The sequence below is a fragment of the Rhyacophila brunnea genome, unplaced genomic scaffold, assembly GCF_057557595.1.
Source record: "Rhyacophila brunnea isolate RB1 unplaced genomic scaffold, BYU_Rbru_1.0 scaffold_13, whole genome shotgun sequence".
Taxonomy (NCBI): domain Eukaryota; kingdom Metazoa; phylum Arthropoda; class Insecta; order Trichoptera; family Rhyacophilidae; genus Rhyacophila; species Rhyacophila brunnea.
Window position 1 is genome coordinate 31,691,733 of NW_028232785.1, and position 23,700 is coordinate 31,715,432.

Consider the following 23,700-nt stretch of genomic DNA (forward strand, 5'->3'; position numbering starts at 1 on the left):
TTTATTAAATTAATAATACAATGCAGTTTCACACTTTATTGACAGTAAACCCATTAAAAGAAATTGCAATATGTAATTGACATAATTCATTATTTTTAAATAATATTTTTTGTTTTCCCTTTTTAGCCACAACACCACATTGCGCCTTCAAGAATATATGTCGCTCTGAAGTCTCTTAGAATAATTCCAAGTCATACCAACATATCGTAGGTCTCCAGTGTGCACTCTATAGATAGATGGTATTTTACTACTTTCCAGGAAGCCAGAATCTATTTGATGGAAGCAGGTTGAAGTTTATTCTCGAAACTCAATAAAGCTACCTGCTTCTCGGTATCTAGTTTTTTTGCTGCCATGTGCATTCTCCAAACATTATGAATTCAGCGGGTTTTAGGGTGTACCTGTGGGCATTTAGTGCTCCAATTTTTGGGACCACTGTAGGACGCCATTTGTTCAGCGGTTGTCCAATCACTGATTGACATCTCTAGTCTATTACCATTTCATCTGCTTAGCGAGCTCGATCACATCGCGTATTTTTGTCTGCTTCCTTATCCATTAGTTTTCTTTGCAATATTTAACCGTTGTGCCCAAGAAGCACCTTTTCATGTCAAGTTGCGCAAGTTATCCATTTTTTTAAATTTCATCTTACATTTCATGTTTCAAATACTTACGTGAGCGTTGGTAGCACACATGGGTTAAACACTTTACGCAAAGACAATGTGGGGTAGTGACATGGCCAGGAAATGCACGCCTTCAGCAGGCATTTCTTGTGACGATTTTGTGACGTCACAACTTTTTAGTCCGATCGTAAATGTCGATTTTTGTATGAAATTGCGCGGCCTACCTCTAAACAAAGCTATAATGAACATGTAACAAGTTCCATAGTACAGTCTGAGCGACGTATAGCCACTCAGAGTGAACTATGGATGAGTTTCTTTCAGGAAGACCAAACGGTCTTGTAAGATAAATGTAAGCAATTAAAATGTCTAGAATTAACGCGAAATCGGTTACTCGAAACCCTTTCAAAATATTTGTATACGGTGGCGGCGGGCGGTGGGCACATACAGGCGGGCATAGCGTCTCGCTGCAAGCTCGCGATACAGTACCTGTTCATACTGTAATTGTCAATCGTAAAATGTATTGTTTTCTACTATTTCCATTAACCACGCGAAAATTTCACGTACGGAGGTGTATGAGACATCAAAATGTTCGGCTTCAAAAACTCTAACATGAGTTCACCCCACGTCTTGTCTCTCTTGTCATGGCCGAGCGGCGCGGGTCACAAGCTCGTACCTATAAGAGGGCCGCCCGTGGGCAACGTACACCGTAGCAATGAAAATTAAATTTATTAAATTACTAGACCACCTAAGCTAAGTACATGTATATGTATTACATCTAATTATCTTATCATTACTAAGCGAAAATTAATCTTAGTCCCGAGCCATATATGGTTAGATATCTCGCAACCCTTTCTAGTTACGCGGGCTATGGTATAACTGAGTCCACCGCTATCCAGAGATGATCACGTCATTACAAATTTCAGTCTGATCGGATGCGTGGAACTCGAGCTATCGTTTATGATTTGATTGTATGAAAATCTCACGGCTTTAATAATCGTAGATAGGGAATTGGCCCATGAGTGCAAGGGAGACAACTGCCGAGATACCGATCTGGAAACGCCGCGCTCAGAGTCGTCGTAATTCGAACCGTGAGATTTTCCGCGGTTCGATTTACGCAGAAGCCGCCTTCTCCACGTATGAAAATCGGGAATACTGGGTTCCATGTAAAGAGTTTAGATACTATGTTGATGCTTTGTATGGGGCTTGGACTCGGATAGATTTTCGCTGATTTTAATCGGTACGATATTATGATTAATCGACATCTGATTTAACTTATGGTTCGAATTAGGCTAATGTTATATTCTACTTATCATTACGATTCTATATATTAATGCCTGTCTACAATTCTACACACTGATAATACCTAATCATTGAAATTACATGGTACATTATTCATATTACATTTCATCATATTAAATTCTATTGTTATCATAATTCGAAGTCCAGTACATGATTATTCTATTCTTAATATTAATATACCTATCATCTATTTACTTAACATCAAAATACCTACCACTATTAAAGAAATACCTATTACCAACATCTCATTTATTCGAATTTAATCATTATGTTGTTTGTCTATTTGTCATATTAGAATCTACGTTAATTTTGATTATTATTATGTCGTTGTTATATACATTCTTACTATTACTCTTCTTGGTCCTTGTGACCGACTTACATTATCCACAGTTGAGAAGTGGTGGGACCTGCCAGAGCAAACTGCGGGACTTCTATATACATTTACATATTGCTCTGCTTTGTCGAGGGTCGTAGTCATATAACCGGTGGCACATTGACTACTAGGATCATACCGAGCGGCTGGGTGGAACAACTCCTTTTGGGAGCGCTTCCACAGGGGTCTTTAAATTAGGTGCACGACACTAGGTCACTTGAAGATACTATTCAGGAATGAGAAAGTTCTGCATAATGTGAATAATATTGTTTTAAAAAGGTTATTCACCAACATGTCTCATTTCATGTTTTATAAGATTACCAAGTTGCGAGCATCTATATGAACATAAATTGCATTTATAAGGTTTCTCACCAGTATGTGTCATTTTATGTCTTTTTAGATCATCGAGTCTCGAGGACCCATATGAACATACATTACATTTATAAGGTTTTTCACTAGTGTGTGTCATTTTATGTGTTTTAAGATCACCAGATCTCGAGGATCTATATGAACATTCATTGCAATTATAAGGTTTTTCACCAGTATGTGTCATTTTATGTGTTTTAAGATGACCAGATGTCGAGGATCTATATGAACATACATTGCATTTATAAGGTTTTTCACCGGTATGTGTCATTTTATGTCTTTTTAGATCATCGAGTCTCGAGGACCCATATGAACATACATTACATTTATAAGGTTTTTCACCAGAATGTGTCATTTTATGTTTTTTAAGATCAGTGAGTCTCCAGGACCCATGTGAACATACATTACATTTATAAGGTTTTTCACCAGTATGTGTCATTTTATGTGTTTTAAGCTGACATGGTGTCGTGGATCTATATGAACATTTATTGCATTTATAAGGTTTTTCACCAGTATGTGTCATTTTATGATTTTTAAGATGACTAGATGACGAGGATCCATATGAACATACATTGCATTTATAAGGTTTTTCACTAGTAATTGTCTTTGAATATACTTTGTCATTACTATGTTGCGAGACTACTATGCTTTGATTTTGATCAGGAATCACGTCCATGTGAGTTTTTAGAGCATTTCCGGATCCGAAAACTGCGTTACAAATGCAGCAAATAAAATAACGTGAGTAATGGATTACTCTTCTAAGAATAAGTCGAATTTCCTTCGGAGCATCCCGTTCAAAGATTTCTTGTTTCATGTGACTTTCATCTGTATCGTGATGCCTCGTGAAATTTTTTTTGGTAGAAACCTAGAAAAATCGTAATAATCGATATCAATATTATCAATAAATTATGAGTTATAATATTCAATTTGTTTTTTTGACGCTTTTGTTTTTCAGCACCTTCAGACATTATTAAATAGCGAAGTGAGAGTGAAATATTGTTACGGAATGAATGATAAGTGGGTCAAAACAATGCACTTATATGTATGTATTCTTCTCTTCTTTCACCCTGTCACGTCCCAACGTTGGGGCATAGGGCAAGCACAAGTTGGCGCCACTTCACTCGGTCCATCGCCAACTCCTGTGCCTCCCGCCATGTCAGACCTGCAGCACGTAGGTCGCTTTTGTAGCATCGCTGCAGGGTGAGGGAGGGCCGGCCACGGCGACGGAACCCTTGAGGCTGTGCCACAAGGGTACGAAGTGCTGCACTCTTTGGCGGCATCCGGAATACATGTCCCAGCCACGTGAATCGTCTCTTCGTGATAACTTCAATCACCGAAGGCTGTTGTGTCTGCTCACGAACTCGGATATTTGTAACGCGGTCGTACCAATGTACCCCTAAGATTCTGCGGAGACATCGATTCTCAAAGCTCAAAAGCCGAGACTCTTGAAGCTTAGTAAGATGCCATGTCTCACAGCCATACAGGAGCACAGGTAGCACGCACGCGTTAAACAAACGACATTTGGTCCTCACAGAATACAGCCTTGACCTCCATGCGACTCCAAGTTGGTTGAACGCAGAGCCCGCCACACCCATGCGGATTCCAAGCTCACCAGAAATACCACCATCATTGGCAACCGTGGCACACAAGTACTTGAATCTCGACACCAGCTCGACGGGCAGACCAGAAACCCGCAGAGGAGTGTCGGCGTCGATGCAAGCAGCACTGCACATGGATTTGGTCTTAGCGGCATTCAGATGAAGACCCACACGCATCGAGTTCGCGGCTAGCCTGTTCACGGTCACCTCCAACCTCTCGATCGTCGAGTCAAACACGACTGCGTCGTCTGCATACTCCAAGTCGCACAGTCTTTCTTTGCATAGATCGCTTGTGTCATCATGATGTAGGCGTATCCCACTGTCGGGGCAAACCGTCTTACGCATTATGAAATCCATCATGATGATAAAAAGAAAGGGCGCAAGTACACATCCTTGCTTGACTCCTGACGTGATTTCAAAGAGGTCAGAGGATGTTCCGGCTGCTCTCACGCGACACTCTGTATTGGTGTAGAGAGCACTTATCACGGCGACCAGTTTCCGTGGGACACCATATCCTAGCAGAATTTGCCACAGAGATTCACGATGAGGACTGTCAAATGCCTTTTCATAGTCCACGAAGCAGCAGGCGACAGGTATATTCATCTCTTGGTACTGTTGCAGAAGGCTTCGGAGAGTTGAAATATGCTCTGAGCAGGACTTCCCCGGGACAAATCCACTCTGCTGCGCACGCAAAACGTCCAGCATGGGACTTCTAATCCTGTACAGGAGAATCTGCGCCAATACCTTCCCGGGAATGCTGAGGAGAGTGATTCCTCTGTAATTATTACAGTCTTGTGGGTTACCTGGAGGGATGGTACCGTTGTTACTCTGCATATGTATGTATACATCATCTTAAAGAACAATAATTTTATCATGTTCTGTTTTAGTGTGTCGTTGGAGAGGGTGCACAGTGCCTGCCATGCTGAAAAGCAAGGCTAGAAAATTATATTCAAACTTCATCAAGCAACCTCGATCATTGACAGTATTTTAATATTTCATACATCAGAATTCCACATGATTTAATAGATTATTAACGACAGGTACTATTCCGTATTGAAGAAAATGTGGCTAATAATTCCCAGTAGAAACCTTTACTGTTAAATGTCAATATATCGTGAATTTGGAACATTATTAAAAATATTATCAATGTGCAAATAAATTAATAACGTTTGGCTTGCCCACTTTTGCGGCACACTTCGCTCGTGTCTATAAATTATTGGTCGCTTAACGATAAAGAGTTATTCGAATACAAATTTCTATTAACTTTTATTTGTCTAGTCTGCAACAGATTAGGGTAAGAGGTACAATAACTTATCCACACTAAAAATATACGCTGCATGCAAGGAGAAGTGAACCAAGAATATCTTACTTCAGAGATGAATCTTTAACCACAGCACATGACTACACCCATTAAAGAAGGTATTTGTTTTTATAATATTAATAATTTATAACAAAGCACATGGGAGACTTCAAATTATATGTCAGGAGAAATATTGCTACTGTACGACAACATTATTTAGGCAACAACAGGAAGTCGCTCTTATCGCGTATAGAATATTTCACAGTGTTGTCATTTTTTGAGAAAACATATCCCGCGAAATTAGGTTTTAAGTTTATATCAATTCTATTCTCAGTAAGTTTATAAGTACATTAATTTATAAGTCTAATTATTGTTCAATAAATATCAATAGAATTTTTTTTTCAAATAATTTCACCTCTTAATTATTACTATTATATTAGGTTAATTAATACAGCGTAATTATTGAATTTGGAAGGAAATGTATCATTGAACCCACATTAACTGATAATATTGCTGCAGGTATTTATTAATTAAATAACTAGAACACAAATTATGACTAAAAACAAGAAGTAGAAAGATATAACATATTCAATATTATATTGATGACCCAATCACATGTTTTATAATTTACAAATGATGTCTTTATATCGTATTTTTAATAAAATTGTTGTAGAAACACATACTGTGAAAATAATTTTCTATAAATTAAATTATATTCACCTTACATAAATTTTAAAACAATATGTACCTACTTATCGGTTTAAAAATTAGGAAAATAATTAGGAAAAAGTAGGACAATTCATTATCTAACTAATGATCATTTATACTTAATTATTATACGTCTAAAAATATTAATAAAATGGATTACGATACACATAACTTTATAATATACAAACATAATTTCCAGTATTTGGGGAAATATTTCTAGTATTACAACACTGAATTTTGACATACCTGACATGACAGGAACCCGTCAAATGGGCTTGTTGAAAGTATTGTATAGGCTCGCTTTTTAAATACGACTCTGTTTCTTCTTCGCAATAAATCAAAAGTTTACTGATAATAATTCGAACATAATTTCGTATTGTTTTAGACATCTTTTGAATATAAAAAGCTTCAAATTACGTAAATTGATAGATGCGTCCAATACGAAGTGTCAAAAATGTAATGAAAAATTTGGGGGCGTTCCTAATTTGAAACCGGAAGTTCGATTAGCTGTACGTAGTTCACAGATTTGCCACGTAGCCAAGATGAAGTTGCCGGACAATAGTTTCATGACTACTGTGTGCGATTTGCATTAAATGTCATTTACCTTTCTGTTTGTTTTGATTTCACAACTATTTTTTTTTTGCTTTGCTTGCGATGACGCTCATTTTTGACTAAACGGATTGGTTAATAGACAAAATTGGCGTATATGGAGTCCAATCTAGGTGAGACTCTACAGACTCAATAACATCAAATAAATGCACTGCAATTTGCGGTTCACATACTGGTGAAATTATAGAACTTTATTTATCAAAAAATGAAGCCGGCACTCACGGTCAATGGAGATCATTGCGCACTCGACATTGATCAATGATATTTGTTGCTGTTGCATATATGGATGACATTGATGCGGATACGATGTAGTACTTACAGGATGAAACTACGTAGTTATAACTGCTACCGAGGATGTTATACGTAGTTAAAATATAGAGTAATTTATGGTTAATAAGTTGCTGATCAGCAATCACGTCCGTGTGAATCAGTTTGTTACTTTAGAGCCTTTCCGCATCCAAAACTGCGTTCCAAATGCTGCAAATCACCTCACAACATCACAGAAGTTCCGGTGAACGGAAGCCGCGACAGTCTCTTTTTAAAGCATAAAAAAGAGCTGCGGAAACCCCTACAACTAGCCCGCCTCGACTTAAGCCGACGATTCTCATACCTAATAATCAGTATACCTCGCTCGGCAAATCTTTATGAATAGAACCACGCTGGAACAATGCTAACAAAGTATCCGTATTCAGTTAGAAAATCCGTTAAAAATTAAAAAATACTTTTTTTTAAATGCCTTTAGGCCTTGATGCCTCACATTTACTATCGAGGTTTCATTCAGTAGTTTGGCACTCAAACTCCTCTACTTGATGCTAACCCAACTTATAACTGCATTTTATCGCAAAAATGCGTTTAGCGATGACGCTCATTTTTGCTTAACGGCTTTGATAATAAGGAAAATTTCCTACACAGAAAAATAGCAATCCAAGACTTCCTATAATTCATAACATCCTCAAAAATGCATCATTTGGTGCGGTTTACACGCTGGTGGCATCGCCGCACAATTCTTAAAAAATGGGACCAAAGCTTACGTTAAGGTCAATGGTTATCCTTGTCGAACCATGACTAATACTTTGTTTTAAATATGGGATCATTCGAAAGAACAGTGATTTCAACAGGAAGTGCTATACAGCTACCACAACTATCGCTTTATTTGAATCAAGATTTAGCGATTAATTGATATTTAGAAATCGACTTGTCAATTGGCATAGTAGATTGTGCGATTTGACATCTCTGGATTATTTTCTGTGAGGTTTCGAGTAGTCACTGTTTTATGCTGATAAACCAGCAGCATTTGACGCATTAGAAGTCAACATTTTCCGTACTATACGACCAGCAGTGACTTGATAAAAGTAGCCCGAATTGGGCGCCCAGAATTTGACTTCGGCTCATCGGACATTAAAAAAAACATTTGTAATTAAACATACCTGGTCTAATGGCTTGTATTGTAGATTAGAGCAGCAAAGTTCAGTTAATTCATCACTAATTTGGTGAATAGCATTCTCAACTAATTCCTCTTTGATGATGACTGCCTCATCATTATTCTCATACTTAATATTTATCAGACTATTTTCACGCTTCTGAAAATAACATTATAAATATTAAGTAATCGTAACATCATTACGATAAGCCAGAAAAGGTTTGACCAATGTTTGACTTAATTTGGCAGGCGAATGTATAATCACCCAACGACATTCTAATGTTATTGGCGATCCGACAAAATAGTGCATTCTTGCAGTCATACTTGTTTGTTTTATTTCAATTAAGACTACATATTACAGATGGCTGGGTAAGTTTTTTTTAAATGCATTAAGCCTTGCCTATACCAAACCAAAATAAATAAACAATATTCTTCCATCGATAAATTATCCAAAATTCTGTATGATTAAATCATGTAATAACATAATTTTATGGCTTGGTTCCGCAGGATTTTTTTTAAAACTAACTAACACCATCAGTAAATTATTAATTAATTAATTAAACAAATATGTATAACTGACAAAGTTTTGTATGTACTATTTACGTAGGATATTAGCAGCCAAGTCTTCCTTTCGCCGCTGGATGACACCTATTGTGTATTATATATATATATATATATATATATATATATATATATATACATTTTTTTTCGACCATGTCCGATCCTAATAGGATCATATGGGCCTCCACAGAGTAGAGGTTGTATTAACAGATTTTGTTTTTCACGAGAAATTGATGGCAGCCACTTGCTCAACCTATTAGGTGTATTATGTGTATTTGCCAGACCCAGGATTTGAACCTGGGACCCACGGCGTGATATTCCAACGTTTAAGCCACCGTTTAAGTTAATAACTTCATTTGTAATGGCAACATATATTAGAAGAATAAAATTGGAGGAAGAAATTCTACAACTAATGAACCTAGCTAAATATAACGTGTTCAGACTTGTCTCGAGGCTTGTTTGGTATTTAGTAAGAGGTGAAGGGGGTCGCTACTTGACCGAAAAATAGAACAAAATGGATTGACTCGACTAAATGATTTTACTAAATAACTACTCGACTAAATTTCTGTTTTACTCGCCACCCGACTAAATTGATCGACTAATACAAACCGGCCTTTAATTTGAGCGATACAATTATTTTTTGTCCTTGTTGTGTTACTATACTCGCAGATTCAAATACAAAATAATAAGAATGATCGTTCCATTGATACTGAATCAAACAAATCAAACCGGACAGTTGGATTTCGGACCATTTGGCAGAATTTCCACGGGAACGCGATTTCTGACTACCTACTAATTAGTGTTGCAGATACTCAAATTTAATTCAAGAATTTATTTGTCTCTAAAACAGCAACACATTTATTGAAATGTCAACTTGATATGAAATTTGAACCTATAGCTCGGCGTGTACAATATCGCAAATTTAATTGTCGTATTCATTAATTTTAAATGTACAAAATATAAATAATGCTTCATGAATATTGTGACTCTGGCGAAAATCGAACCTAAATTGATAAACTTCGTTAGGTAATATAAAACCGGGTTGATTTAACACATTTTGTAGTTTAGAATCTCTGTTACAAAATATAAATAAAATGACAATAAATTAGGTATTGGTCTGACATGATAACATGGGTTAAATGGGCTAATGATATTAAATCGAACTCTTTGCATAGAAAATATGGCTGGAATTTTGGGATAATAAGACCAAAAGCGATTTTTTGTTCGCGTACCTATGGAAACTTATGAATAATATGTAGGTATTGATTATTAAGATATACCTAATTCAAGTGAACTATGATGTAAATGTCTAAAATATTAATATGAGCATCTCACGATATATAAAAACCGACTAAGGCTTCTCAGCACTTTAACGTTAACATATCGTCATTAGTCTATGTAGGTATCGTAAGAATTGGTTTGACGTTTCATTCCAAACCATATCTGACAGTTTGGAATGGTTTGATTTTCAATGGAACACTGAAGCAAACGTCAAATCTCAAACCGTATCCGGTTTACTTTCTACCCACCTAAAACAAGTTAATGCGCTCACACAAACGAAATAGCTTAGGTATTTAACAAAAAAATAACATACAAACTATGGAGTGATGGTGAGTTACAAATGTGATATGAAAAAATCTTAATAAATAGTCATCAGCTTCTTTAGCACACACCGGTTCAACGATCAAATACTAAACTAATTCAAGTAGGTACTTATATGAATGTGGGTACCTAAATAGAGTTACCTCAATGAAGAAGTGACATAGCTATAGTTATAGCTGACCTAGAATTGAGATAGAATACAATTTGGTTGCCGACTTCGACAGAAGACGTCACCGAGGAAATGAAATCTTTATATTTAATATCGGACATACCTGTTGTACTGGTCTGTAATCTGGATACGAGCATCCTGGTTGAGGATCTTCATTATAAAATGGGTGTACTATATCTTCGAAAAGCTCGCGCTTGACGTCAATAGATCTGTTGTAGTCAGTCTCAGGTTTTGCAGGGTACTGAAAGGAACATAATACTAGGTATACGATCACAATATAGTATATATAGCATAGCCCATGTATCGTTATATTTCTGATATTTGTAGGAGAATTGGAGAATATTATGTTATTATAGACAAGTTAGCGTACATTTTCTACACAGAGTTAAAAAATAATTACCTACTTATGCAATGTTTATTATTTTAATACAAAATTTTGAGTAGGTACCTACCTATATTAGATGCTATGATATGATATAAAAGTTAAATACAATCACGAAATGTGTTTGACAGTTAGCTATATTCATTAAAATCGCAGTATCTTTAAGCAAGATGCACCTATTTAGCAGCATAGGAAGATTAAAAGCGTCTGTACACGTGCATGGATTTATTTGCAGCAATCGTAAGTAATTTAAACTATCGTGACAATAATTGTTTACACGCAAAAGTGCTGTTTCTCTCCAATCTCATTCATCAAGAGTAAGCGAGACGTGATGTTATCATTTCATGGTATAGAAATCGGTTAACCTCAAAATGAGCAGTGTAATATGTTTTTTTGCCGTCAGATACGCCACTATCGTTCTACTGCGCTGGCGCAGATTTGTCGCATAAAAATTCAGAAGATTCCGAACTTTTTTGATTCATGCATGCAATATTGCAACTTGCATGACAATACGTGCATTTTCTTGTTATTGCCGCGATAAAACGTACCTACTGTCAGCAGTAAATCCATGCACGTGTAAACGGGTTATAAGCCTAGCATGTACTTACATAGTGGTGAACAATTATTACTAAAATAAAATAATAATTGCTGTTGAATTGAATGTTGGAGGGTAATTGATTAACCAAAGTTTGAAAACCTTTCTAAATAGTTTGTAAAATATAGAAACATAATATTACTAAACTCCATTCTGGTGTTTTGCAGTAGTATTTGACAGTTTCTTAAAAAAAACTAACCTCAAACTTGTAACCTGAATCATCAGTATTCTCTTGCTTAATGGTGGAGGCGTCCGAGACGTCTGGATTCGTAATTATTGGTACTTCAAACCAAGGCTGCACTTCCTCGTCAGGATCGCGCTTGATAATAGTATCCATGCTTCAATATTTGGGCTTTGGTGTGCGCATTTCCTGGGTTAAGTTCGTACCATTAATGCATACTGTCGGAAAATGGAGTCAAGGTTGGTGTTGCCATAATAATTAAGCAAATAATATTTTGTGAAACGAAGTATAAGCACATGAGTTATTCTAATAAAATTATATAATTATCATAGTTACAATTATTTAGGTGTAATTATAAATCAACGTACCTAGTGGTTGTTAAAATTAATTGAGTGATTCATCATAATAAATAAAATAGTCTAGATCTGGTGATTCATAACATTAGAAAATAACGGGTACCTACATACAACAAGCAAATACTGTTAATATTGTACGAAAACATCTTGGCTACGTGAAGGAAGGCGCTGTTGTCGACTAAATGGGAGGAGCTTGTTAGTTTATAATGGAAGCTATAATGGAAGCGCGGTGTTACCATAACATTTAGCCAAGAATATGTTGTCATAGAGTACCTAGATAACTAGGTACCTATTTGATAGTACCACCTAGTCCATACAGAAAAAAACTAACCTTAAAACTGTAGCCGGATTCGTTGGCATTTTCTTGTTTCACGTAAAAGTCAGCGTCTTGGCTGTTGGGTAAAAATAACAAGATTGGTCATCATCAAATAAGCGTTTTAAATCCATTTTGCGTAGGTATGTATTTCAAAGTAAATGTAGTTAGCTGGACGAGTTATGTGTTACCAGCCGTAAATAATATAATAGCAAAATTTCGAAATGGCGCTGTCATCATTTTGATGCCTAATTACCTAATTATAGTCCCAATACTTATATTACCTACCTATTTATTGTCTTCGGTTGAAAATTTGAAGGTAGGTTTTTTGTTTGTCATAAAAAAGTAACGGGAATTTGAGGAATTCCGAGTCATAATTTTTTACCTCTTCCAGTCAAAAATAAAAAAAAAATACTGACAAATTTGTTTCATTTAGATGATGTCTTCTATATCTCAAATAACTCATTTTTAGGGCTCACCATGTTTTCAACCATTGCGAAATAATAAGGTACCTACCTACTTCGACCGAAACTATGTATGAATGGTATTTTTGGTGTATTTTTAATATTTCAGAAATGAAACCCTTTTGTCTTTTCGAATACTATACCTACTATTTCGGGGGTACTGTGCCTCTTTTTTTATAATATTATTGTAGGTACCTACCTACGTCATAGTACGCCCAAAATACTATAATATTTTGAATATCGGAGAAAATGCATTTTTATCTTAAAGATTTAATTTTGTCATTAGAAAATACTATGCTTGTGACTGGTCGTCCGCCGTCTTTGGCTGTCAGTCGCCATTGTTGAATTCAGCTATCTTTTTGTCATCGAATAATTATAGTACGCAGTCCAAAAAATTATGTATTTCGGCAAAAATTATAGGACGTGTTGAAAATGTAAAATTATGCTAACCGGCGAATTCAATTAATTCCATTTTTTTAAATTGTGGTATTTTTTATGTACTATAATTTTTAATAGTACGCGTACCATAATGTACTATAATTATAGTTCGGTTGGCAGCACTGCCGGTTCTTCGACAGCTGGCAGCGCGCGACGGCGGAGATCCAGGCACAAGACCCAAAAAAACGCTAAAAGTAATAAAATTTCGATATTGCCGTATTATAATAATATTAGATCTAAATTGAATATAGTTTATGCATTTTCTTTGAAAATATTAACCCTACACTGCATACTGATGCCATTTGGCATCATGATATTTTAATGCAAATATTAATAACCCCCTCTATGGTTTCGTTTTTGAAATGTTTTAGTATTTTTCTTTAGTAAATATTCTAATTATATAGTAATACAGTTAATTAACAGATGTATCCAACTTAATACCATTCTTAAAATAAATTCTGACAGAAGCGAAAGTGGTTGTATCTGAAATTTGCCTGTTTCAAATATACTTTTTAGCCAAAGAAAGTCCATTCAAGAACATAAAAAAAATATTTCGTGATACATGCAGGTATGTACTTTATGATTTTATTGTAATTTGTATGCTGAATATCAAATATGAATAATTGGAAAAATGTGTGTGATGCCATTTGGCATCATCATGCATTGACGTACTTTTTTATTTGTGTACTCTATAATATACTTCAGTGATGAATTGGTTCTCAAATACTAATTTCTTTTCTAGAATACATTCCAGAAAACGAGCATTAATAATTAACAGAGAGAATGATGATATTTTGGAAAGATGGGACTCTTCAGAAAGGATTGATGGCCTTGATTATTCCGATAGTGACATTGATATTGAGCCAAATTGTCGACCTGTAGAATCAGACGAGAGTGATCATGAAGAAAACGTAGATCACATTTCTTTGGGTACTGGAAATAGGTTAGACAATACAAAACAACTTCCTAGAGAAGATCCAGCATACGATAGGCTATTTAAAGTCAGACCGTTAATCACACACTTAAATGAAAGATTCACTCAAATTCCGTATGAAAAGTATTTATGTGTGGATGAACAAATGTGTTCGACGAAAGCTAGATATTTTATGATACAATACATGCCTATGAAACCAAAGAAATATTGGGTCAAACTGTTTGTTTTGAGTGGCATTTCCGGATTTGCTTTCAAATTCGAGATTTATAGTCGACAAGAAAACAGTCTACCTAGACCAGCAATTGAAGATGATTTAGGAGCGAGATCAAATGTGGTGGTGAGACTCTGTAGAAATGTGCCAAGACATCAAAATTTCCAGCTATATTTTGATAACTATTATACGTCAATCCAATTATTAACTTATCTGGAAAAGGAAGGAATACATAGCCTTGGCACTGTTAGACGAAACCGGATTCCCGGATGTAAGCTTCTAGATGAAAAGGTAATTAAAAAGGCAACTCGTGGCACTAGTTATGAATTTGTCAATACCCATGATGGTGTTGAAATATCCAATACAGCTTGGAAGGACAATAAAGTAGTGACAATGCTATCAACATTTGCCGGTGAGATTCCATTCACTTCTGTAGCTCGTTTTCCAGAGAAGATCCAGAAAATAAGAGTTCCTGTGCAATGCCCCCACGTGATATCTGAATATAATAAGCACATAGGTGGCGTCAATCTTCTGGATAGCTTCTTGGGCAAACAAAAAATCAAAATGAGAAGCAAAAGATCGCCGATGAGAATTTTTTACCATTATTTACTCGATCTGACGTCGGTAAATGCTTGGCTTTTATAAAAGAGGATTTACATCGAGAAGGGTAAACAAGAAAAAACACTTCTTAGTTTATATAAATTTTGCATCGAAGTTGCAAAATGTCTCTGCGCATCAACTTCTAACTCGGCTTTTAAAAGAGGTCGGCCAAATGGAAATTCTTTGACTCCTGAAACAGTGCGAAAAAAGTCAAAGTCATCCATGCTCCACCCGAAGATATACGACGAGATAACGAGTTCCATTGGCCGATGCACATAGATAAGAAACTTCGATGTAAAGGATTAGGATGTAGTGGGTAATCCAGGACAATGTGTGAAAAGTGCAAAGTTGCACTATGTTTTAACTAAAGATAAAAACTGTTTTAAAAATTATCATATTTTTTAAAAAAATGTTTTTCAATTTATACCTTATTGCATGCATATGCCAATTGGCATCATATTGTTTATTTGAATAAAAAAATACAAAAACTTATTATTTTTTTTTTAAATATTTTTCCGTTGACTTTTATCATAATTCACAATACATATATTTTTTTCATCCAAAAAGAAAATGTCATGCATTGTAGGGTTAAATAAATAACTTAGTTGCGAGCATCTATATAAATAAACATTGCATTAATACGATTTTTCGGCAGTATGTGTCATTTCATGTCTTTTAAGATCACTCAGTTGCGAGCATCTATACAAACAAACATTGCATAACTAAGGTTTTTCATCAGTATGTATCATTTCATGTCTTTTAAGATTACTCAGCTAAGATTACGAGCATCTATATGGGCATACCTTGCATTTATGACGCTTTTCACCTGTGTGTGTCATTTCATGGTTTTTAAGACTATTAATATGCGAGCATCTATATTTGCATACCTTTCATTTATGACGTTTTACACCTGTATGTGTCATTTCATGTCTTTTAAGAAGACCAAGTGTCGAGCATCTATAAGGGCATACCTTGCATTTGTGACGTTTTTCACTTGTGTGTCATTTTATGGTATTAAAGACTACTAAATCGCGATCATCTATAATTCGACATTCTTTCCTTGTTTTGAAGCCAAATATGTTGGACAAACGGGACGTTCTTTTAATACTAGGATCAAAGAACATTTTTTAGCCTGTGCCAAAAATGGTGATGAATCTTTAGCTTTTAGAAATCATTTATGTTTAAATAATCACTCTTTTAATATCAGTAAAAAAAAATTTAAATCCTGCATTTGAATGAGAAATCTATAAAATTGGATAAACAGGAAATCCTAGAAATTAATAGGTATACATTTTTGCCCAATTCTAATTTGTTAAATGATCAATTATACTTTGTGTCTTCTCCATTATTATACCCTATTTAATATTTGGGATTGTCATAACATAACTTTATATATTGTACATTATTTATTATTTTAATTTTTATTTAATTTTGACTCATATTTTGTTTGTATTTGTTTTTTATTCTATCTCACTTCAGTTGATAATATTGTTTATTTTATTTTTTATAAAATTTTTATTGTAAATTTTGACTAATCATAATTATTTGTTGATATTAATGTTATTGTAAGTGTAGATATTTTCATATTTTGTGGTTTGTTAATATTTTAAATAATTTGTTTAATGCCCCTGACGTAGAATGAAATATTAATGTCCAACCTCATTAGTTTTAAATTAGTCTGTTATTGGGAAGGTATTATTGGACGGATAATTATTATGTACCTATTGTTATATTATTTCTATCGCTTTGAATTTTGTGTGATAAATATTGTTTTAAAAAAATGTATTCAGTTGAAAATGTCCCACTGAGGCGGACGAAGCCGGTCCTAATATATTAATTGAAAGTGGAATGAGTACTATAAAAAAAAATGCGTTTTATTAAATAAAAACAACAATGCGAGCATCTATATTTGCATACCTTCATTTATGAGGTTATACACCTTTGTGTGTCATTTCGTGTTTTTGAAAAGTACTAAGTTGCGAATATCTATATGAGCATACCTTGCATTTATGAGGTTTTTCACCTATGTGTGGTTTCATGTCTTTTAAGATCACTCAATTTCGAGCATCTATATGTGCATTCCTTGCATTTATGAGGTTTTTCACCTGTGTGTGTCATTTCATGGATTTTAAGATAACTCAGTTGCGAACATCTATATGAGCATACCTTGCATTTATGAGGTTTTTCACCTGTGTGTGTCATTTTATGTCTTTTAAGATCACTCAGTTTCGAGCATCTATATGTGCATTCCTTGCATTTATGAGGTTTTTTACGTGTGTGTGTCATTTCATGGCTTTTAAGATCTCTCAGTTGCCAGCATCTATATGAGCATTCCTTGCATTTATGAGGTTTTTCACCTGTGTGTGTCATTTCATGGTGTATAAGATTACTAAGTTGCGAGCATCTATATGAACATACTTTGCATTTATGAGGTATTACACCTGTGTGTGTTATTTCATGGTTTTCAAGACTCTTAAGTTGCGAGCATCTATATGAGCATAACTTGCATTTATGAGGTTTTTCACCTCTGTGTGTCATTTCATGGATTTTAAGACTACTTAGTCGCGAGCATTTATATGAGCATAACTTGCATTTATGCGGTTTTTCACCTGTGTGTGTCATTTCATGGATTTTAAGATAACTCAGTTGTGAACATCTATATGAGCATACTTCGCATTTATGAGGTTTTTCACCTGTGTGTGTCATTTCATGGATTTTAAGATAACTCAGTTGCCAGCATCTATATGAGCATACCTTGCATTTATGAGGTTTTTCACCTGTGTGTGTCATTTCATGGATTTTAAGACTACTAAGTCGCAAGCATCTATATGAGCATACCTTGCATTTATGAGGTTTTTCACCTATGTGTAGTTTCATGTCTTTTAAGATCACTCAATTTCGAGCATCTATATGTGCATTCCTTGCATTTATGAGGTTTTTCACCTGTGTGTGTCATTTCATGGATTTTAAGATAACTCAATTGCGAACATCTATATGAGCATACCTTGCATTTATGAGGTTTTTCACCTGTGTGTGTCATTTCATGGATTTTAAGATAACTCAGTTGCCAGCATCTATATGAGCATACCTTGCATTTATGAGGTTTTTCACCTGTGTGTATCATTTCATGGTGTATAAGATTACTAAGTTGCGAGCATCTATATGAACATACTTTGCATTTATGAGGTTTTACACCTGTGTGTGTTATTTCATGGTTTTCAAGACTCTTAAGTTGCGAGCATCTATATGAGCATAACTTGCATTTATGAGGTTTTTCACCTCTGTGTGTCATTTCATGGATTTTAAGACTACTTAGTCGCGAGCATTTATATTAGCATAACTTGCATTTATGCGGTTTTTCACCTGTGTGTGTCATTTCATGGATTTTAAGATAACTCAGTTGTGAACATCTATATGAGCATACTTCGCATTTATGAGGTTTTACACCTGTGTGTGTTATTTCATGGTTTTCAAGACTCTTAAGTTGCGAGCATCTATATGAGCATAACTTGAATTTATGAGGTTTTTCACCTCTGTGTGTCATTTCATGGATTTTAAGACTACTAAGTCGCAAGCATCTATATGAGCATACCTTGCATTTATGAGGTTTTTCACCTGTGTGTGTCATTTCATGGATTTTAAGATAACTCAGTTGTGAACATCTATATGAGCATACTTTGCATTTATGAGGTTTTACACCAGTGTGTGTTATTTCATGGTTTTTAAGACTATTAAGTTGCGAGCATCTATATGAGCACAACTTGCATTTATGAGGTTTTTCACCTGTGTGTGTCATTTCATGGATTTTAAGACTACTTAGTCGCGAGCATTTATATGAGCATAACTTGCATTTATGCGGTTTTTCACCTGTGTGTGTCATTTCATGGATTTTAAGATAACTCAGTTGTGAACATCTATATGAGCATACTTCGCATTTATGAGGTTTTACACCTGTGTGTGTTATTTCATGGTTTTTAAGACCATTAAGATGCGAGCATCTATATGAGCATAACTTGCATTTATGAGGTTTTTCACCTGTATGTGTCATTTCATGGATTTTAAGACTACTAAGTCGCAAGCATCTATATGAGCATACCTTGCATTTATGAGGTTTTTCACCTATGTGTAGTTTCATGTCTTTTAAGATCACTCAATTTCGAGCATCTATATGTGCATTCCTTGCATTTATGAGGTTTTTCACCTGTGTGTGTCATTTCATGGATTTTAAGATAACTCAGTTGCGAACATCTATATGAGCATACCTTGCATTTATGAGGTTTTTCACCTGTGTGTGTCATTTCATGGATTTTAAGATAACTCAGTTGCCAGCATCTATATGAGCATACCTTGCATTTATGAGGTTTTTCACCTGTGTGTATCATTTCATGGTGTATAAGATTACTAAGTTGCGAGCATCTATATGAACATACTTTGCATTTATGAGGTTTTACACCTGTGTGTGTTATTTCATGGTTTTCAAGACTCTTAAGTTGCGAGCATCTATATGAGCATAACTTGCATTTATGAGGTTTTTCACCTCTGTGTGTCATTTCATGGATTTTAAGACTACTTAGTCGCGAGCATTTATATTAGCATAACTTGCATTTATGCGGTTTTTCACCTGTGTGTGTCATTTCATGGATTTAAAGATAACTCAGTTGTGAACATCTATATGAGCATACTTCGCATTTATGAGGTTTTACACCTGTGTGTGTTATTTCATGGTTTTCAAGACTCTTAAGTTGCGAGCATCTATATGAGCATAACTTGCATTTATGAGGTTTTTCACCTCTGTGTGTCATTTCATGGATTTTAAGACTACTAAGTCGCAAGCATCTATATGAGCATACCTTGCATTTATGAGGTTTTTCACCTGTGTGTGTCATTTCATGGATTTTAAGATAACTCAGTTGTGAACATCTATATGAGCATACTTTGCATTTATGAGGTTTTACACCAGTGTGTGTTATTTCATGGTTTTTAAGACTATTAAGTTGCGAGCATCTATATGAGCACAACTTGCATTTATGAGGTTTTTCACCTGTGTGTGTCATTTCATGGATTTTAAGACTACTTAGTCGCGAGCATCTATATGAGCATACCTTGCATTTATGAGGTTTTTCATCTGTGTGTGTCATTTCATGTTTTTTAAGACTACTATGTTGCGAGCATCTATATGTGCATACCTTGCATTTATGAGGTTTTTCACCTGTGTGTGTCATTTCATGGATTTTAAGATAATTCAGTTGTGAACATCTATATGAGCATACCTTGCATTTATGAGGTTTTTCAGCTGTTTGTGTCATTTTATGTTCTTTAAGAACACTCAGTTTCGAGCATCTATATGTGCATACCTTGCATTTATATGGTTTTTCACATGTGTGTGTCATTTTACGTGTTTTGAGATGAGATAGTTGCGAGAATATATTGTCTAGGTTTTGATCAGTAATCACGTCTGTGTGAATTACTTTGTGACTTTTTAGAGCACTTCCGCATCCAAAAACTGCGTTACAAATGCTGCAAATTAAATAACGTGAGAAATGTACTACTCTTCTCAGAATAAGTCGAAGTTCCTTCGGAGTCTCTCGTTCTGAGATTTCTCCTTTAATGTTTTGTTCATCTATCGTTACTTCTGAATACTCTGTTATTCTATCTTGGATTCCATCAGGCGAGAATTGTTGACACCTGTCGATATCGTTATGCTTTGTGAAAAAGCCTTTAGTAGAAACCTAGAAAAAAACAAAAATAATCGTAAAGTCAATATTATTCTAAGTTAGTATTTAAACTGTTCCATTTGAGTTATTTTTTCGAAGCTTATGCCTTTCAGCATCTTTAGACATTATAAGTGTTTGAGAATGAAAATGACGTTAAGAAATGGTAATATTACCGACATAGATATTAAATACAAACAATGTTACGGAACGATCCGTAGTTTAAAAAAAATGCACCTACATGAAACATCAAAAGAAAATGCACAAAACAGTCAATTACACAATTGTGGTACTGCTCTTGGTAATATGTATAAATCTTATATAGTTTTGAATGCAAAATTTTAGATTGATGTCAATAAAATACATAGTTTCAATTTACTGTGTTTATTTCTAATATTTCTTGATAAAATAATTTAAGATCACCAAAATAACGTACATACTATGAGGAAATTTTGCACCCTGTTCGATAAAAAACAATGTAAGCTTCGTGTAGTAACTAGTAATTATTTCTGTGTCAGTGTGTTATTGGAGAGTGTGCATAGTGTCAGAAGATGCTGAAAGGCGAAACCAATGTCACAAAAAATATTCAAATTGATAGAATGTATATTCAAATTTTATCAAGCAACTTAGATCAATATTGTAAACAATAATTTAATATCGTTAAATATTCAATAATTTACTAGAACCATCTTATCTTGGCTACGAATATAAAGTGTTGTATGCAGTGTTACAGACTATATCGGGGTTCGGGGACGTAGATTTATACCTGAAAGCGCGGGAGAGAATTTATATTCAAAAATCATCAAGCGACTTCGATCTACAGTTTAAACAAAATTTTAATATATCATACTTCTGAATTCGTGAGGACACGCATACTAAGCGTCGCATAGGGACGGCAGTTATCCAAAGAGCGACACTCTCGAGAAGGAATGACTCGGTTTATATAATTCACACATATAAAATGTTTTTTTTTTTTTTTTAGAATTATTAATAACCATATCCTTGCTTTTTCGTATAAGGTGGTTGTTAGTAATTTTGAACAATCACAAACACCCAGGCTTTGAGAAAAACACATAAATGTTTTTGTCATGACCGGGAATCGAACCCAGGAACTCTCGGGTGGAAGGCGAGCGCCTTACCCACTGCACCACGAGAGCCGTCTACATATAAAATGTTAAACACCATAAATATTTTTCGAATTAATAAAGTTTACCGGTTGAGCACATCTGATATTTAAATAATGATCTGAGCAAAACAGCTATTTGTATTATAGCTAAACAACTTAAAAACGGACCTGCGCAGAAACACACTTACTTTCGTGCGCATATAGTAGGTGTGTAAACGCTGCGTCTTTGTGTGAAAAGTCTGTTTTACACGATACAATATTTTATTCACAGTTTACAATGAAAACCTCATCTCTATAGGGGTATGACAAAAATCCTTTACAGAGACAAGCACGAGAAATAATTGTTTTAAATTTGACCGAATATTAATTAAAAGTGATGAAAAGCAGTACAATTTTATGATAAGTAGATATATATATATATAATATATATATGGAAATTGATTCTCACAGTTTGCGTTTTATAATGACTTTAATAAAAAAAACAATAAAGACATTATTTTAAAATTATAAAAAAATGTGATTGAGTCATCGATATATTTAATATGTATACTGATCACTTCTACTTATCAAGTCATAATTTGTGTTCTCCTGATTATTTAATTTTTACATACCTCCAGCAATACAATCAGTCAATGAGTGTTTTCTTCAAAACTAAATAATAACCCAGTATTAATTAACCTATCGTAATAATTAAGAAGTAAGACTTAGTAAGTAGTTAGCACTTAGTACGTAAGTTAAGACTTTAACTAATGGCATAAAAATATTCTCGGAAGCGCTTTCCAAATTCAGTTACCATAGGCAATCGGCTTTTGTATTTTAAATTAAAGTAGGTAGGTATTGATCACTATAATTACTATTTTCAATACGACTGGCTAGGAATAGTTCGGAGATTTATTGAAATTTTAAACGTCAACCTTCGATAAAAATAATATATAAAATTGAATGTACCCCAAGTCCTGGTGTATAATCTGAATGCGAACATCCGGGTTGAGGATCTTCATCAGAAAATGTTGGCATTTTATCTTCAGTGAATTCACGCTTTATGTCAGTCTCGGTTTTGATACCTGTGACACCCGTCGAACTGAACACAGCGAACTGAAATAAACAGCGTTTCATATAGCATGTTGTCAATATTTACATATTATAACAAATAAAAATGTTATTATCTAGGTGGAAGTAGGCTGTTGAAATCCGACATAAATAGTGCACACTTAACATTATCAGGCATACTTATTTGTTTTCATTAAATCGAATTTTATGAAAATTGGGAGAGGCTGCTTGGTGCGTTCTCTTATCTCCTCGTTGCTCCTAAAGTCATACCACCGCACACCCAGTATTCGTCGCAAACATCTGTTTTCGAAGCTCAGTATACGGTTGCTCTGAGCCTTCGTAAGGTGCCATGATTCGCTACCGTAAAGCAGCACCGTCAGAATGCAAGCGTCGAAAAGGCGGCATTTGGTTTTGACATTTCGCATCAAGTTGAATGTTGCTCCAGCCATTCCCATTCGGATAGCGAGCTCTTTCTGCAAAATGCCATCTCCCGTGATGTGTACCCCCAGGTACTTGAAGCTGTCGACGCTCTCGATGTTTTGTCCGTCGCTAATCAGAGGGAAATCTGGATCAGGACAGGTGCTATTACACAAGACATTGGTTTTCTTCACGTTGATTTTTAAACCAACGCGAGAGGAGTTGTTATGCAACCTGTCGATTGTCTCTTGAATGCCCTCGATTGAATTGTCGAATAGGACAGCGTCATCGGCATATTCT